This window comes from Cicer arietinum, chromosome 8 (assembly GCF_000331145.2).
Source record: "Cicer arietinum cultivar CDC Frontier isolate Library 1 chromosome 8, Cicar.CDCFrontier_v2.0, whole genome shotgun sequence".
NCBI classification, from domain to species: Eukaryota; Viridiplantae; Streptophyta; class Magnoliopsida; order Fabales; family Fabaceae; genus Cicer; species Cicer arietinum.
The window spans coordinates 25,869,064-25,888,549 of record NC_021167.2 but is presented as its reverse complement, the minus strand read 5'-3'; the positions used below and the strand labels follow the sequence as shown (position 1 = coordinate 25,888,549).

Sequence of the window (19,486 nt, the reverse complement as noted above, 5' to 3'; positions counted from 1 at the left end):
TTATTTTCTTTCTGTTTTCAATTTTTTATTATTTAAATTTGATAAATAAATTTACGTAATGGACTCTTGTTTGTTTCTCGCAGTCTTTCACATTTGCATTTTATTGTGTATAAAGTATAATTTGATTGTTAAATGTATTTTGGTATAAGAATGTAAGCACGAATTTCATTAATCTTTTTATGTTTTACTTTATGTCTATGTTTTGAAGTTCAATCTTGCATTTCATGATTTGTTTATGTTCAATATTCTTCTATTGTATAAATAGTTCTCTAACACATAATTTGACTAATCAAATGTATAATTTTTTGTTGTCAACCAACAGTTATAGCGTTATAGCGTTATAGTACAACATATTTTGATGAATCCATTATTAAAGTCATGGCGCTATTGTAGTTTTGGTATTAGGACTATAATAATCACTATTCCAATTTTTGTTAGCCGAAATACCGACAATAACAGGAAAAAAAAGTAGAATATTAGGTTTTAAAAATAAATAAAAAAATCCAAGATTTTGCATGAATGCTAACCATGACCAAAATTTATTTGTATGAAACATGTCTTTTTTTTATGTATAACTTGTTTATTTAGGTATTTATTCGGCTTATGTTGTTTGACCATAACTTTATCCGCTATTTTACATAGTAGATTTTTAGTGTTTTTTTTCTTTTTTTAACAGAATCAGCTATGATAGCACTTTCTTTTATGTTTAAAAAAAGTGAAGTTTCTATTTAGCTATTCATTGTCTTTCTTTATGATTGTTCTCCACGCATCTAGATGATCCAAAATAGTATACACCGTCAAGTAAATTAGAGTATGCATTTGAAAAGAGCATATTATAAAAATTAAATAAAGAGATTGTGTAATTATCTATACATAATAAATAAAAAATATACTACTAGATTATAACATTATTATTATCAATCATATATTATCATGATCATGATCATCACATAAACTCATCACAAATTTATAATATCATTATCACAATCATACATCATCACATAAACTTATCATAAATTTATAACATCACTATTATTGATCGTACATCATCATCATCACATAAACTTATCTCAAATTTATAACATCACTATCATCAATCATACATTATCACATAAATTTATCAAAATTTATAACATTATTATCATCAATAATATGACAATAATATCAAATACCACACATTTAACGAAATTGATTCAATCAACACCTTATAAATACTTTTATCCCATATTTTAATCTCACAGTCTTCATATTAGCATGTTAATTAGTTTATCACTCAAGGGCTACACGTAGCGAATTAATTTGTCACTCAAAGGACTACATGTAGCGAGCCCCAGATGAATCTTTAGCAAATATGACTTTTCTGTTCATTTCATAATATTATACTCATGAATTCAAACAATCTCTCACCCTTTACCATATCTCAACGTTTTCACACGCTAATCTGAGTCCACCAAAGAAAGACCTTCATTCATTTGATTTCTCGTTCTCAATCAATCCAATTTGACCCCAAATCAAAAAATAATAAGTGGATAATATAGATATCGTTCACACAGTCGTTTTAATGTTGATTTCACGCAAATCGAACTTACGGTGAAGATGAATGGTGCAAAATAAGGAATTCCATAAACAGAAAAGTCATATATTTTATAGAGAAATTGGGATGATTAAAATATGTGTTAAATTGACTAATTAAATGAGTGGAACAACATACTGCAATTTAGACGAAAACATAGAAAGTTTTCTGAAAAAGTTTTATCGACCACTGGTGCCAAACAATAATCTAATTTGTTGTGTTTCCTAATTTCCTCATACTTCCGCGTTGTTGTGGATCTTTATCTCTCTTTCTTATTTATTTTATTTTATTAATACTTAAATCTTTCACACACATGGACCAAACTCATTAGTCTCCTAATTGATTTTATGTTTTACTGTTACAATATTTATTTTTCTAAAACAAAATTAATAATTATTTAATCTTAATTTTAATACTCCTCCAACCACCATTTCATTTTCAAATCAATACTAATATTTCAAAACTAATATATTATAAATTAGAGTAATTAAAATAACTCATCTTTAAAAAAATAAATATATTACTAATAACTAAAACTATCATATTTCACTATAATTAGACTTATTTTTCAAAATACTTACATTAAAATACTACCATCATTAGAGAATAGTAAAAATTATAAAATAAATAAATATAACATCAACACTTTATATTAATTATTAAATCAGAATAAATATATATAAAATCTCTATGTCATAACAAATATATAAAAATAAATGAAATCAAACACAATATTACTACCATCCTAAGATATTATTTATAAAATAAATTACTAAAATAGGAAACATTTAAAAATAATCAATATATAAATACGTCCACACTTAATATTATCAGACATATTAAAAAATAATACATTAATTACGAATGTTAGTATACACGTAAAATCTTATAAAATCTTATTTTTGTAAATATGTACACTAAAATACTATTATTTAAAAAAATAATATATAAAATACCATTATTTTAAATATGTACACTAAATAATATATATTTGTTATTTATATTACTCATTTAATCCAATATATATAAAACTAATGGATCATACATATAATGAAGATAAACAAAACAAATAAAAAACAATAAAAAGTATACATATAACGAAGAGTTATATATATAAAAAATTAAACAACTATGCATCAAAATTAAAAATATAAAGTACCAAAAATAATGTCTTTGATAACTATACTTATATGTGGTTGCACCTTTTTCTGTCATTTCCCATTAAGTAAGACCTTTTTTTTTTCAAAAAACACCCACATTAAATGATAAAGTTCCATGCAATTTTTGTTTTATTTCGGTGATATCAATAATATGTGCAAATTTCAATTAAAAAAGTTCAATAAAATTTGAAATAATAATTAATTAATATAAATACATTAATATATAATAGAAACTTAATTACCATTAATAAAATTTTAAAATTATAATCCATCTTCTAATGATTGCCAAACGACATATTTGTAGTAAAATTAGGCTTATAATAATATTATATATAGATAGATTACATAGTCTCGATTTTGAGTTTCAAAAACTATTTAAAAATCATAATTTATGTCACCGAAGATATTACTTGGCTGAGTCGCGGACTAGGTCGCTCTCTTTAAGACGTTTCGCAGCACTGCCCAAATTGTGCAAGGCAGACTATCAACCACAAAATCCCCAAGATAAAATAGCCGAGATTCACTATATCAGAGTTCTACTGCACTGTAGAAACTCGTTCTAGAATTACACCCTCAATATGGAGCTTAAAGCCACTCTTAATATGACGATTAAAATCATTCGCAATATGGTACTATGACCACTCATAACTGCGGCATTACAACCGCTCTAAAAAAAATTGACTACGACATTACAACCGCTCTAGAAAACAAAGAGACTACGACATAACGACCGCTCTAAAAATGAAGGAACTGCGACATAACGACCGTTCTAAAAACTGGAAGGGACTGCGGCATAAACCGCTCTAAAAACCGGAAGGGACTGCAACATAATAAACCGCTCTAAAAATCGAAGGGACTGTGACATTACAGCCGCTCTAAAAACCGAATGGACGAAAAGAAAGGGGAGAAGTGGCTCGAAAATTAGGCGAGCAAAATATAAGAGGGAGAAAAGAGAAAGTTGGGAAAAGCATCTAACTTTGGTGTACTTTTTACAATAGTTTGAAGCTCATTATATAGTGATGGAAGTAAACTCACATATGTTTTCTAAACAATGTGGGACTTTAGTAGGTAAAGATTTGAAACTACTCAAGATACTAGAGTTTTCCAATGTGGGACTTGAACAAGTTTCTTTTCACTTAAATTTACAAAAAAAAATTTATTTCCAATGTGGGACTTCAACAAATTATTAAATTCACACAATAACATAATTATTTTCCAACAATCCCCCACTTGAATTTAAAAAAATATTTCTGAAATAGCATGAAATGCTTCTATAAGATTATGCATAAACAAAGGTGTCTCTTGACTTGAACCTTTGCATAGTAAGTAAGATTCAAATTCAACAAGAGTGATTCGTAGTCTTGAACTCTATCTCTGACATCAAACTCACACACAACCTTTTCATAGGGTGTACTCTAAAAAGCACGTGCATTAATGGCCATGCACATGTATCCCAATATAGTGAACGCTCTAGGAATTCTGCTTCGAAATTCCATAGAAAGCGGCCCCACTTCCATATTCACATAGGTGTATCTATCAAGAGTACTCTTGTAGCTATGTACTCCCTCCACGTAGAGTATATATCTCATTAAGAGTTTCTATTTCCTCATCCTATCATCGCTTCAGGAATCATGCTTCTCTTATTTATAATAGCATGTTCATCTCATATCACTTCACGACTTGTTATTACCCATTGAACTTAATTCTTGGGATCTCTAGTCTTTTAGGTCGAGTTACCATCACGAGTGACTCTATAGGCATTAGTAACATCCTTTTGGATGTATTTATGACTTTCTCTTTAGCTAATCATTTCGTCAAAGGATCTGCTAAATTTTCATCAGTGCGTACGTACATGATCCACTATAACAACTCTTTTAGAAAGTAACTCTCTAACAACGTTGTGCTTATGACGAATTTGTCATCTCTTAACGTTGTAGTAACAATTCTCAATCTTTGCAATAGCTGCGATACTATTGTAGTGGATCAACACAGCTGACAATGGTTTTTCCCACATAGGGATCTCTGCTAGCAAACATCTCAACCAACTTGCTTCTCCACTAGTAGTAACAGTAGATAGTACTATCATTTCAGACTCCATAGTGGACTGAGTCAGTATCGTATGTTTCTTCGATTTCTATGGTACAACACCACCGAATATACTAAAAACATAGCCACTGGTTGCTTTGGAGTCATCTAATAAGATATTCCAATCAGCATCGTTGTATCCTTCTAGGACGGCAGAAAACTTTTGATAATGTAATCCCAGACTCATGGTCCTTTTAAGGTATCTCATGACCCTTTCGATAGCATGCCAGTGCTCCATACTAGGTCTACTAGTAAACCTGCACAACAATCCCACAACATAGGCTATGTCGGGTCTAGTACAATCAGTGGCATACCTGAGACTGCCAATGATGCTCCCATATTCAGTTTGTCTAACACATTCACCAGTGTTCTTGAAAAGTTTCACACTTGGATTGTATGGTGTGCAAGCAGGTTTACAGTCCAAGTAATTATATTTCTTTAGGATCTTTTCAACATAGTGAGATTGATCCAAAGAAATTCCCTTTTCTGGCCTAGTAATCTTGATTCCAAGGATTACATTCGCTTCTCCGAGGTCTTTAATATGAAAGTTGTTACACAACAATGATTTCAAAATTTTACAGCATGAATGTTTGAATCAAATATGAGTATGTCGTCTACATAGAGACATATGATAGTGCAAATGCCATTTTCAAATTTGTAGTAAATACATTTGTCACTTTCATTCACTTTAAACTCATTCGATTTAATCAAGTTATCAAACTTTTGATGTCATTTCTTAGGAGCTTGTTTAAGACCATATAGAGATTTATCTAACTAACATACCTTGTCTTTTTGTCCATGAATTACAAAACCTTCAGGTTGTTGCATATAAATTTCTTCTTCCAGGTCACCATTAAAAAAAACTGTTTTAACATCCATCTGGTGTATCACCAGGTTATGAATAGCCGCAAGTGATATAAACACAGTAATGGATGTTAATCTAGTGACTAGTGAGAAAGTGTCGAAGAAATATATATTTTCTCTTTGTCTAAAACCTTTGGCTACAAGGCGTGCCTTGTACTTATCAATAGATCCATCGGGTTTTAGTTTCTTTTTCAAAATCCATTTACAACCTATTGGTTTGCAACCAGGAAGCAAGTCTAATAAATGCCAGGTCTTGTTAGACTCTAGACAGTCCATCTCATCGTTTAGAGCTTCTTGCCATAGATCTGCATCCAATGATGACAGAGCTTCTTTAAGATTTGCAAGATCTTCTTCTAAATTATAGGGCATATATTCTGATCCATAATCTGTAGCAACTCTGATTCTTTTACTTCTTCGAGTTTCTGTTGCACCTTGTTTGCTGCTTTCAGTGCTTCTTGTAACAGGAACACAATTGGTTCGCTGCCCCCACTATTTCTCCATTTTACATGGAATTTATTTTCATAGAAGTCAACATTATTTGACTCTATGATCACTTTTGTATTTAGGTCGTAAAACCTATACGCTTTGTTCTTTACCGCATACCCAATGCATTCTCATTCATAGGCTCTACTGGCGAGTTTAATTCGCTCGTGATCGGGGATTCTGACATAAGTCAGACCACCCCATGTTTGAAAATAAGACAAGTTCGATTGTCTTTTCTTCACTATCTCATAAGGAGATGTTTTGTTTTTATATTTAAGAACTCTATTTAAAACATAACAAATAAGCAATATATATTCTGCACACCAATTAGATGCAACAATATAGTTAAGCATACTAACAACAACTAGTTCAATAAGAGTTCTACTCTTTTTTTTTCTTCAACTTTACCATTTACTCCAAGCAATTATGGTGCAGTTGTTCCACATATAATTCCAGACAATTTATAAAACTTATTTAAACAAACTAAAATCTTACTTGGAACATTTTAATCTTTCTACTAAATCGATTTTCAATTTCAGTTACAAAGATTCTTAACATGTCAAGAATTTCATTTTTGTTTTTCATTTCTTGTTAACTTTCTCATCATGTTCACATATATCAAAGTGTAATAAATCTAAATACTCATCAAGTTCACATATATCAAAGTATAATAAATCTAAAGAACTAGATTCTCTAACTACAAATTTATGTGAACTCTTTATTATTTTAGCTTGACTACAAAAATCACATTTTTCAAAATCATTAATCAATAACTTTAGAAATAAATCTAAGTTACTTAACTTTGAAAATCAAATGTGTTCATATCACATAGTATAGCATGTCAAAAATTAAAATGACGCAACATGCAAGCAAAAAGATACATTTTATTGATTTCAACAATCAAACATAAAGAGACATTAAATTTCAAAATTTAATTTAAATATACCATGAGTGACGTACCTTAATAGATGATCTCATGAGTTATCTTCTGAATTTTACGGGAACGTGCCTCCATAGATCTGTCAGCCTCCACATATCTGTCATTGATCATCTGATACTCTGGGTAACAGCTCACTACATACTCATTCAGAGCATCTCAAATACCTCTACCACTATTGCTGGAATTGTAGTAGTTATACAGATCATCAACGAGTCCATTAAGAATATAATTCTTGTCATTATTGTCCATTAAGAAAATAATTCTTATCATTATTTTCTGATTGGTTAATTCTCCAACTTTCTTATCCTTTTCTGTTTGCTTCAAACTGAAACAGTTTATTGAAACAAGAGGCAACATAACCAAATCCAGTAATCTCTTCGGTTGACATGGCATAAATAAATCGTCTTAAAATTGTTGGATTTTGAGTTTCAAAAACTATTTAAAAATCACAATTTATGTCACCAAAGATATTACTGGGTTGAGTCGCGGACACTGCCCAAATTGTGCAAGGCAGACTATCAACCACAAAGTCCCAACGATAAAACAGCCCAGATTCACTATATCAGAGTTCTACTGCACTGTAGAAAACCGTTCTAGAATTACACCCTCAATATGGCGCTTAAAGCCACTCTTAATATGACGATTACAGTCATTCGCAATATGGTACTATGACCACTCATAACTGCGGCATTACAACCGCTCTAAAAACAAATTGACTACGACATTACAACCGCTCTAGAAAACAAAGGGACTACGACATAACGATCGCTCTAAAAACGAAGGAACTGCGGCATAACGACCGTTCTAAAAACCGGAAGGGACTGCGGCATAACGACCGCTCTAAAAACCGGAAGGGACTCCGACATAATAAACCGCTCTAAAAATCAAAGGGACTGCGGTATAATAATCCCTCTAAAAACCGAAGGGACTGCGACATTACAGCCGCTCTAGAAACCAAAAGGACAAAAAGAAAGGGGAGAAGTGGCTCGAAAATTAGGCGATCAGAATATAAGAGGGACAAAAGAGAAAGTTGAGAAAAACATCCAACTTTGGTGTACTTTTCACAATAGTTTGAAGTTCATTATATAGTGATGGAAGTAAACTCACATATATTTTCTAAACAATGTGAGACTTTAGTATGTAAAGATTTGAAACTACTCAAGATACTAGAGTTTTCCATTGTGGGATTTCAAAATTATTTCTTTTTAATGTGGGACTTGAACAAGTTTCTTTTCACTTAAATTTACAAAAAAAAAATTCTTTCCAATGTGGGACTTCAACAAATTATTAAATTCACACAATAACATACTTATTTTCCAACATTTAGTTTTCTCGACATTCACCATTTCTAGGCTGCCGATTTCTAGTTGTTCTTCCAAAACAATTCAAACACCGATGCTCATTTGCAATTAAAGATGGAAAAAGTCGGTTATCATATTCACAATGATCTTGCAGTTTCCATTTTATTAAAATTATCTTTTAAATCTTTGAAACGATTCAATTGTGTATGTAAATCATGGTCCCTTTTGTTTGAAAATCCTAATTTCATGAGTATGTTTTTCAACAATTTAATAACCAGTAATAGTTCTTCTTATGAGGATGCTTTATTTCTCGTACGAAAAAATCTCCACGACTCCCATCACGTGTTATACTCTCTTTCTGGAGAGAGGTTCAAAAATAAAATCAAATTAGATTGGCCACCTCCATTTCAAGAGGATGATATATCTATTTTTATGATGAGTCATGTTATTAATGACATTGTTTGTCTCTACCAAGGTCGAACGCCTAATGTTGTATTATGGAACCCAACAACTGAGGAATTCAAAGTCATTCCTCCCAGCCCTACTGAGTCCCCAGTAATTTACGAGGTTGAATGTTATGGATTTGGTTATGATCTTGTTCGAGATGACTACAATGTAATTTGATATGTATTATATCGACTAGATGTATCTGACACTGATGATATGGAAGGTAAGCCAAACGAGTTGTCACGCAACGATACTTGGGAGATATATAGTCTAAGACGTAACTCTTGGAAAAAACTTGATTTGGATTTGCCTCAATGTCATTTTGATCTGTCAGATGAATTTATATACTTAATGGAGTGTGTCATTTGGGAAAAGAAAATGGAGATGAATCATATATGGTGTCATTTTACTTAAGCAATGAGGTATTATGTATAACACATTTTCCCACAGATATGAATGATAGTTTTGATGATGTTGTACGTGTGGTCAAACATTTGATGGTATTAAGTGAGTCCATTGCTTTGATATTAAATTATCTAGAGATGACTACTTTTCATATATCAATTTTGGGTGAATTAGGTGTGAAGGAATCATGGACTAAACTTTTTATTATTGGGCCTATACCTTGCATTGAGCATCCTATTGGAGAGGGAAAGAATGGCGATTTATTCTTCAGAAGAAAAGATGGTGAAATAGTGTGATTTAATTACAATACCCAAATAATTGAGGAGCTTGGTCTTAAAGGGGATGCGTATTCTTGCCAGACTGTCATTTACAAAGAAAGTTTTCTTCTTATTGGACAAATATATGATTGATTAGTTTAATTTTAACTATTTCATTCAAGAGTTTTATGATGATGGTTATTCAGATCTTTTCAGGTATATCATAAAAATTATTAAGTATATGAGAAATTAATATCTGGTTATAATATGAATCTTGTTTTATGGAATTGATTTTGATGTTTACTCTCTTTCTGTTTTCAATATTTTTTTTAATTTGATAATTTTTGTACGTAATAGACTCTTGTTTGTTTCTCGCAGTCTTTCACATTGACGTCTTATTGTGTATAAAATATGATTTGATTTGAAGTACAGTCTTACATTTCATGATATGTTTATGTTCAATCTTCTTCTATTGTATAAATAGTTCTCAGTCACATAATTTGAATAATGAAATGTATAACTTTGTTGTTGTCAAATAACTGTTATAGCATTATAACAAAACATATTTCGATGAATCAATTATGAAAATCGTGACACTATTGTAGTTTTTCTATTAGGATAATAACAATCACTATTCCTATTTTTGCTAGCTAAAACAGCGACAATAGCAGAAGAAAAAAAGTATAATATTAGGTTTTAAAAAAAATAAAATTGTGAAGATTTTGCATGAGTGCTAACCATGATCTAATTTTATTTGTATCAAACATGTGAATTTGAATGAGGTGGAGGATTCCTTTACTTAAGAATGTTGTGCTTTAGAAAGATTGGACCTTCCTCTCAAAATGTATCACAACTAAATTTGATTTTACACCTATTAAAAATGTGATTTTACTTTTATTATTACATTACGACTCGTGTGTCACACATCATAATGTACCACTCAAGAATATTTGAATAAAATTATACGAGTCTCTTTTACTTTAATTAAATTAAAGTAGGGTTCGAACCTAAGATTGAATATATTATAACAATTAATCATATAAATTTATCCGTGCATTGTACGTACACCACACTTGCTCTAGTATAAATAAAAACAATACTTTTGTACATTAGATTATTAGAATTGATATTTGGTACTTTTTGAATCACATAAAGTATATATATGAAGTTTAAGAAAAAAATAAAAAAGGAAAGATTTAGGGTGGAGATTCATTTCCATGCAACAATAATAAAGTGCTTAGAATATTAAGTTTAGTAATGCTACTTAGAGGCTAATAGAAATTGGACGAAAAATTGTCATATTTGGTTAATCTTAGTAATTGAGAATAAATTATATTAAATGGCATATTTGCAAAGATTACTCAAACACCTTTACAGAGTCTTATATTAGTAGATAAATAAAATAAAAAGAACATCAAAATAAGTCAATCTAAAAAGAACATAAAAAGAAAAACAATTTGCAAACAGAAAGAAAGTAAACATCAAAATAAAATCTATAAAACAAGATTCACATTATTAACCTGATTTTAATTGCTCATATACTTTATAATTTTTATGATATATATCACAAAATCTAAATAACCAATGTCATAAACCTTTTTGAGTAAAATGGATAATATTAAATCAGAAAAAATAATCAATTATATGTTCGTCCAATGGGAATAAGACTTTTTTTTTTTAAATCGACACTCTTGACAACAATATACTTCCCCTTTAAGGCTTTACCACCAAGCTCCTCAATTATGAGTACTATAATTAAATCAAACTATTTCATTATTTTTTCTTTTAAAGAATAAATCGCCATTAGGAATATTGACCAAGTTGCAACGTTTTTATACCTTGTGTTTTAGCTCACTGTCTATTTTAGGAATATTGAATGTCATTGATTTGGATCACAATTATGCTTATTAGTCTGTGAGCTAAAACATTTGTGAAGTCTAGTGGATCACAATCATGCTTATTAGTCTAGTGGAATATTGAATATCATTGATTTGGATAATATTGATTGCCTCTAGTTCCTGTTTGTCTCTGGTTATGTTGGCCTTTGATTCTTGTTTGCCTTTGGTTCATGTATGCTTCTAGCTTCTAGTTGCCTCTGGTTCTTGTTTGGCAGTTACAATTAGTTATTGTTATAACTAATTTGAGGGAAGGGATAACTAATTACAATTAGTTAGTTAATTAGTTTGTTATTGTTCTGGGTTGAATTCATAACAATATTAAATTTCAATCATTCAATTTATAGTAAGGTCTCACATGAATGGTTGAGAATGTCGTACTAGACAGAGCCCTTAATAGATATAACGTATCTGACTCTTTATCTTATCCTCTATTAAAGTTTGCAGACGAGACAATATTTTTTTGTCAAAGGTCATGGAATAAATTTTGGGGATTAAATTCCATTGTTCGTAGGTTCAAATTGGTGTTGAGATTGAAAGTGAACTACATCAAAAGTCGTATAATAGAAAAAATGTACAAGACAAATTTATTGATGTGGTGTCTAATTTTATGTCTTGCTCCTCGAAAGTATCACATTCAAATTTTTGGGGATTCTAGTGGGAGCTAACCCACAACGTAGAACAACGTGGCTACCGATTATTGATTCACCGAAGAAGAAACTGTTGAGCTGGAAGCATAAGCATCTTTTAATTGGAGGAAGGTTAACTCTAGTCAATTTTGTTTTATCTAGCCTTCCTTTCAAAATGATTTTCTTTGGGATGGAGATGAGGAGAAAAGGAAGATATGTTGGATTAACTAGGAGAAAATTTGTAAGAAGGAGGTTTAGGAGTAAAAAATTTAAGATTATTCAATAAATTTTTAATGCTAAAATGGTGGTAGAGATGTCTTCTGGAGAACAACACAATATGGCGAGAGGTGTTAACCTCTAAATATGGAAACTTAGCTAACAAACTAGTAAACCAAGAGCTCACACTAGGATCAAAATGTGTATTTACTTGGTGGAACTTATTCAACATATGTAAACTCGTAAGTAAATTACCATTTGCCATGTCATAGTTGACAAGAGTTATAAGTTTTAATGTATTCAAAGTTAATCAATGTTTCATTTCTTTAACAAAACTTTTATATAACATTTTTTTATATATTTTCTCCATCGACGATAATATTACTATTCGAAATGTGTCTAACCTAAAATATGAGTACCTCTTTCATCAAATATTCCAATATGAATTTGCTATGTAGTGGAAGTCTAACCCTTTTTAATAAACTCAACCTCAGTTGATAGATCATTTTCTTTAGTACATCATCTTCTTTTCTATATAGTTACTTTCTATTTCCAGTCACAATTACACATTTCACTTTTTTCCATCCTATTTATATCTTTCTCTTCCATAAGTCATCCTCACACTTGATTAATATAATTTGCTTTATAAATAGCTTTTTTCAAAACACTTTTAAAATATTGGTGCACTACCTTTAAATTTATTTTAAACTAAAAACGTGTATTGTACTTTCAATCACATAGGTAAAACTCAAAAAACAAATACTTGTGTTAATTTTGTGGGTAATTAACAAACTTAGTTCCATTTTGATGACATTATATGATGCTGTCTCTTTTTAAAAAGAATTTATTTATTAATCGAATAAAAAGAATCAATTTTATTTTGATTAAAAATGTCATTTTTGTAGGTGATAAACTTTCTAGTTTATTTCGGCTATATTTAGAGCTCTAGATTTTGATTGACGTGATCTTTAATTAGTTGGGAAGTATAGAGAATTATCTACAATTTATCTTTTATACTCAAGAGCAAAATCAACATCTTTCATAGTGAAAATTTGGTTTAAAGTTAATGATGTGATAAAGATGAATGGGTTGAAGTTTTTTATTGTGTTAATTTAAATTAAAATAAATAATGGATTGATTCATGAGAACTTAGTGGTACCCAAGTTGACTAACTCTTGATTTGTCTTGCTGAAGGTAACTCTTGAGTTTCTTGTGTTACTATTGTAATCACATTTTGATTAATTTTTGACAAGCTATTAGTGCAGCCACTAAACAAGACAATTAGTGCAATAATTAGAAATTAATGTTAGTTTATTGTGATTTTTGTCTTACTTGTAATTAATCCAAGAAAGTTTATCTTTTATACAAGGGAATTATATAATAAAAAGGAAGATTTTTGCTAAAAAATATTTTTTGTGTATTTGGAAGATTATGTCTCTTTTTATTTCTGGATTGGATCAAATATTTTGATCTTATAAAAAAAATCAAATTTTCTTTTGGTTTACCATTCATCTTCTCAGTAGAAGTTTGAGTGTGACGCCTCCCCTATTTCTACCTTTTCCATATTTTTATTTTGTTTTTGCAACAACTTTATATTTGTTTTCAATAATTCGAGATATATGTGTGTTGACGATGATATGCACATAGAATGACAAACAATACATTTGAGTAGTCATCGCATTTCTTTAACAACTATTATATTTGTACATTCATAATTTCTTCGCGCATCTATTTAACAATTCATGTTCTCTCTATCTAATAATCATATCGCATCAACAAGATATCATGTACACATTTTTATTGAAGAGAGTAACAATACTATTGATTAAAGTATTAATTAAATTTTTTTCGACGTGAATAATTTATTGTTTTCATGTAGCTATCTTATGATTGTATATATTTTTCCTCCAAACATGTCAGGGACAAAGCTCTTCTTTTTGCTCAAATCATGAAATATTAGCATATAGTACTTCTAATTTTCAAATTCTTTCGAACTTAATAATATAATAAAAAAAAAAATTGTATTTAACAAATAAAAATACTACAAGCGTAAATATTGTCATTTATGCTTCAGCGATTCAACTCATTCAAATAGAAAACTCAGAAAAATACTTATAATTTCATAAGCTTTATGCTTCTTTTGATATGCAGATCAACAAAAAATGAAAAAAAATGAGTTGTACAATATCAAATCAAATATGTTGATTTGGTAATATATTTTCGGACGCAGAATTTCTAATTTTAATTATATCATTTTATTTATAACAAAAAATATGTATCAATGCAATAAGAATCAACAAAACTATAAGGTTGTGATTAATTTCTATAGTTAGATTTGTTATAAATTACATTGCTGTAATTATTTTTCAGATCCTTTTCCATTCTTTATATTCCAAAAATACTATTGGCTTTCTGTCTTAGACAAACTAAATTGTTCGAATCATTCCTTCTATATGTATACAATTCGGCATATTGTAAAAATAATTTTCAACCTATCATATTTATAAATCACAATCTGTATTTATGTATTTATTGTAGATCTACTGCGAGAGTAGAATCGTTGAGAAGTTGCCATATGGGAGGAATTATGCTTGAAATAGGCCCTAAATAATCTTAATATAGATAGGTACAAACATGGTAGAAAATTTGTTACTTTGATTGCCTCAAATCGGGAAAAAGCTCGCCTTCATGTACTCAATATGGATCCTTTAGATCGATATCGAACAGTTCTAATTTTCAAACTCGTTATTGTATTTTTTTTTTTTTTTTAATAATCAAACTCTGTATTTAAATTTGAACCATTTGATCTTGATTTAATGACCTCAGATTCGTCAATTGTCTTTTCAAACTCCTATCATCTTTAATCTTAAATTACGTTATTTTAACCTAATTATATGAATATCGATCTAATCGGAATAGAAACCTAAAAATTAATTTAAACTATTTATGAAGTTAACACAATACAAATAAAATGCATAAACTTTAGAAAATTCATTGCATTTAGATTTATGATTTTCATTTGTATTAAAGTCAACTAAATACAATATCAAAAACTTACCCCCAAAATGGAAATGAAAATTAAAGATAACATCAACATGGTTGAGTTATCCATCAAATTAAACTTACAATTGATGTTACCAAACACCCATTCAAAATCAAAATCAAATAAACAACATTTTTATTTTGACTTTTTTATAAAAAAATTTATAAAGGAAATAATAAAGAAATTCGCACACAATTGTGAGATATTGGATTCGAATACGAAATATAATATCCAGACTAATAATATTGACATTTATCAGTCAAACTAAGTATTACGGATATTTACCTCGAGTTTTTAATTGAGAAAATTTTATTCATGCTCTCCCATTCAATTGTATAGTGTGAAGCATATTAGATCATTCAATATTCATTAGATTATTAAACATCGAATTAGATATATTTTCAATAAAAATCTTTTAACATCGAATTTAGCTAAAGTTTATTAAACAAATATTTTTGACATAAAAACATGTTTAAAACTTAGAGACAATTAATTTTTATCTTTCAATAAAAGATTGAATATAACACAATTGATCGATAGAGTTTACAAAACAAAAATTAGTTAACAACTCGATAAAATACAACGAATTACTCCCATCCCAATATCACCTATCAGAAAATGGATCATTATCTGATATCCCGGAGAATGGATCACTAACTGATTGATGAAGATGGTCATCCAACCACGGAGGCAATGAATCACAAAAGGAATGGGTGAAGGCGTAATCTCATGAGGGACAAGGAGTCTGCGTTGCAGATTTTGTTTTTAGTTGTGAAGAGGGGGTGCAACTATACATAATGTAGGTGCATCAGTAACAAATCTGAAGGGCCTAAACCAGAGTAGGCCAAGCCCATTTTGAAACAGTAAAAGAGGGATGTAGAAGCAGGTCCGAAAGTGCAGATAAGAAAGTCTCTTGCAGTGTAAAAAAGGGGCCCAAATGGTCTACAGAAGTAGAAAATAAAGTGTAACTAACAATAATTTTATACAGAAGTAGAAAATAAAGTGTAAATATACTTAACATAGAGCATAATTCACTAGTGAATTTTGACATTATACTAGTTTTATATACTTAACATAATGATGTATCTTTCCAAATTCCAATAATTTTTAATTTTATGTTGGGTTATTTTGACTCAATAATATGAATATCGATCTTATCTGAATAGAAATCCAACAATTTTAGATCAATTATGAAGATGAAACAATCAAAATAAAATGCATAAAGTTTTGAAAATTCATTGCTTTTAGATTTACGATTTTTGTTTGTATTGAAGTCAACTGAAATACAATATCAAAATCTCACCCAAAAAAAGTTGAAAATAGAAATGCAAGACAATTGAAGATATCATCAACGTGCAGAAGCAAAATTAACATAAGTACAAGAGAGATACAAATTATTACGTTCTAAATGTAGAAGCAAAAATTACATTATGAGTTTAGAAAACTTATATTAGTTTGAATTTAAAAAGTTACATTACAAATCCAAAAAAAATCCATAATTTTGGTTTTAGTTGACTTCAACTAGCTAGCTTTAGCGCATCTTTTCATCCGATCAAAGTGATGAAGGTACATGCATTTCAATTGAACTTATAATTGATGTTACCATAATCCCATTAATTCAAAATCAAAATAAAATTAAAAAAACAATATTTTTAATTACCGCAGGTTATCTCACAATCTCCATATTAGCATATTAATTAATTTATCACTCAAGGGCTACACGTAGCCAATTAATTTATCACTCAAAGGGCTACACGCAGCGAGCCCCAGATGAATCGTTAGGAAATATGACTTTTCTGTTCATTTCACAATATTATACTCATGAATTCAAACGGTCTCTCACCAGTTATCGCATCTAAACATTTTCACACGCTAATCTGAGTCCACCAAAGAAATACCTCCATTCATTTGATTTGTTGTTCTCAATCAATTCAATTTGACCTCCAAATCAAAAAATAATAAGTGGATAATATAGCTATCATTCACACGCTCGTTTTAATGTTGATTTCACACAAATTGGACTTACGATAAAGAAGAATGATGCAAAATAAGAAATTCCATAAATTGAAAAGTCAGATATTTTATAGAGAAATTGGGATGATTAAAAATATGTGTTTATTTGACTAATTAAATGAGTGGAACATCATACTTCAATTTAGACGAAAACATTAGAAAGTTTTTTGAAACAGTTTTATCGATCACCAGAATCAAACAATAATCTAATTTGTTGTGTTTCCTTATTTCCTCCTACTTATGCGCTGGTGCGGATCTTCATCTCTTTTTTATTTATTTTATTTTATTAATACTTAAACCTTTCACATACAAGGACCAAATTCATTAGTCTCCTAATTTATTTTATGTTTTATTATTACTATATTTATTTTTTTAAAACAAAAATTGATAATTATTTAATCGTATTTTTAATACAAAATTACTAAATTATAAAGTAAATAAATATAACATCAACACTTTATATTAATTACTAAATCATAATAAATATATATAAAATCACTGTATCATAACAAGTATATGAAAATAAAGAAAATCAAACACAATATTACATCCATCCTAAAATAGTTATTTATAAAATAAATTATTAAAATAGGAAATATTTAGAAATAATTAATACACAAATACGTCCACACTTAATATTAGTCAGACATATTAAGAAATATTACATTAATTACGAACGCACCTATACATGTAAAATCTTGTTTTTTTTATTTTAAATATGTACACTCAGATACTATTATTTTTTTTAAAATATATATAAAATAATAAATTATAATATTTGTTATTTATATTACTCACTTAGTCCAATATGTATAAAACTAGTGGATCATAGGAATCACTGATATAACGAAAATTAATTATAAAATTTATCAATAGATATTTTAAAATCAATTAACTATTTAAAATCCTATTTTATTAATAAAATTTAAGATATAATATATTCAATGATATTGATTTTATGGTGTGTGTAGCAGAATATGGAGAAGTTTGGATCTTGTGAAAGGTCATGTTTATTGAAACTTGGAGCTATTTAGTGACATGTGTTTGGTCTTTATGGAAGATTCGTAATTTCTTTTGTTCACAAAGATTCGACATTTTTTCTAATTCAAATGAACTAGGTTGAGGCTTAATTAAGTTGCGATCAGTTAAACTTTGGTTAAATAATTAGTTTTTGAAGGTTCGACCTTTCTTTTGAATCGAACAAACTCCTGTGAGTCTTAGGCATTGATGAGATGAGATGTGGTTAGTTCATTGGTTGACAAAAGTTCGATCCTTCTTATGAATCAGATAAACTACCTTGAAGCTTAACTTAGATGACTTTAATTGTGTTTAGTTCATTTGTCGATAAATACTTATATTGTGGTCAACCGATCTTTCTTCTAAATCAAAAGAACTAAAATGAGACTTGAGTAGTGACCAGTTGAACTATGGTTAGTTCTTTGGTTGAAAATGGTTTGACATTTCTTCTGAATCATATAAACTACCTTTAGGTTTAAGTTGTGATCATTTTAAATGTAGTTAGTTCATTGATCGACAGAGGTTCAACATTTTTTTGAATCGAATGAACTATTGTGATGCTTAAGTTGTAATCGGTTGAGTTGTGGTTAGTTCATTGATCGTTAAAGCTTCGACCTTTCTTCAAAATTGGATGAACTATAGTGATGCTTAGATCTTGATTGGTTGAACATGTCGTTAGTCCGTTGGTCAACAATGTTTAACCTTTCTTTTGATTCTGATGAACAAAAATGAGTCTCATATTGTGAAAAGTTGAATGATGGTTTGTTCAATGGGCGATAAAGGCTCGACCAGTCTTCTAAATCATATGAATTGTATAGTGGCTTTAAGTTGTGATCAATTGAACTATGATTAGTTCTTTGGTCTACAAAAGTGACAACCATTCTTATGATTCAGATGAACGATAATGAGACTTTGGTTGTGGTAAGGTAAACTATATATGGTTTGTTTTTCAGGTCGATAAAGATTCCATTTTTCTACTAAATCTCATAAACTGCAATTAGTGCATAGTAATATTAACACAAATAATATAAAATAAAAATAGAAATGTTTTCTCGAAGTAAACAAGATCTAAAACACACAATTCCAACAACCAGTACCTAGTAAACAAAAGTCAAATGGAGCTTATTCAATCATGTAAAAATAGTTAAAATTAAAAAG

General features: G+C 29.2%; 1 pseudogene; it reads left to right on the top strand.

Moving 5' to 3' along the window:
• The first annotated feature begins 8,520 nt into the window (after positions 1–8,520).
• Positions 8,521–9,755, top strand: LOC101508518 (F-box/kelch-repeat protein At3g06240-like; annotated as a pseudogene).
• Positions 9,756–19,486: the final 9,731 nt, after the last annotated feature.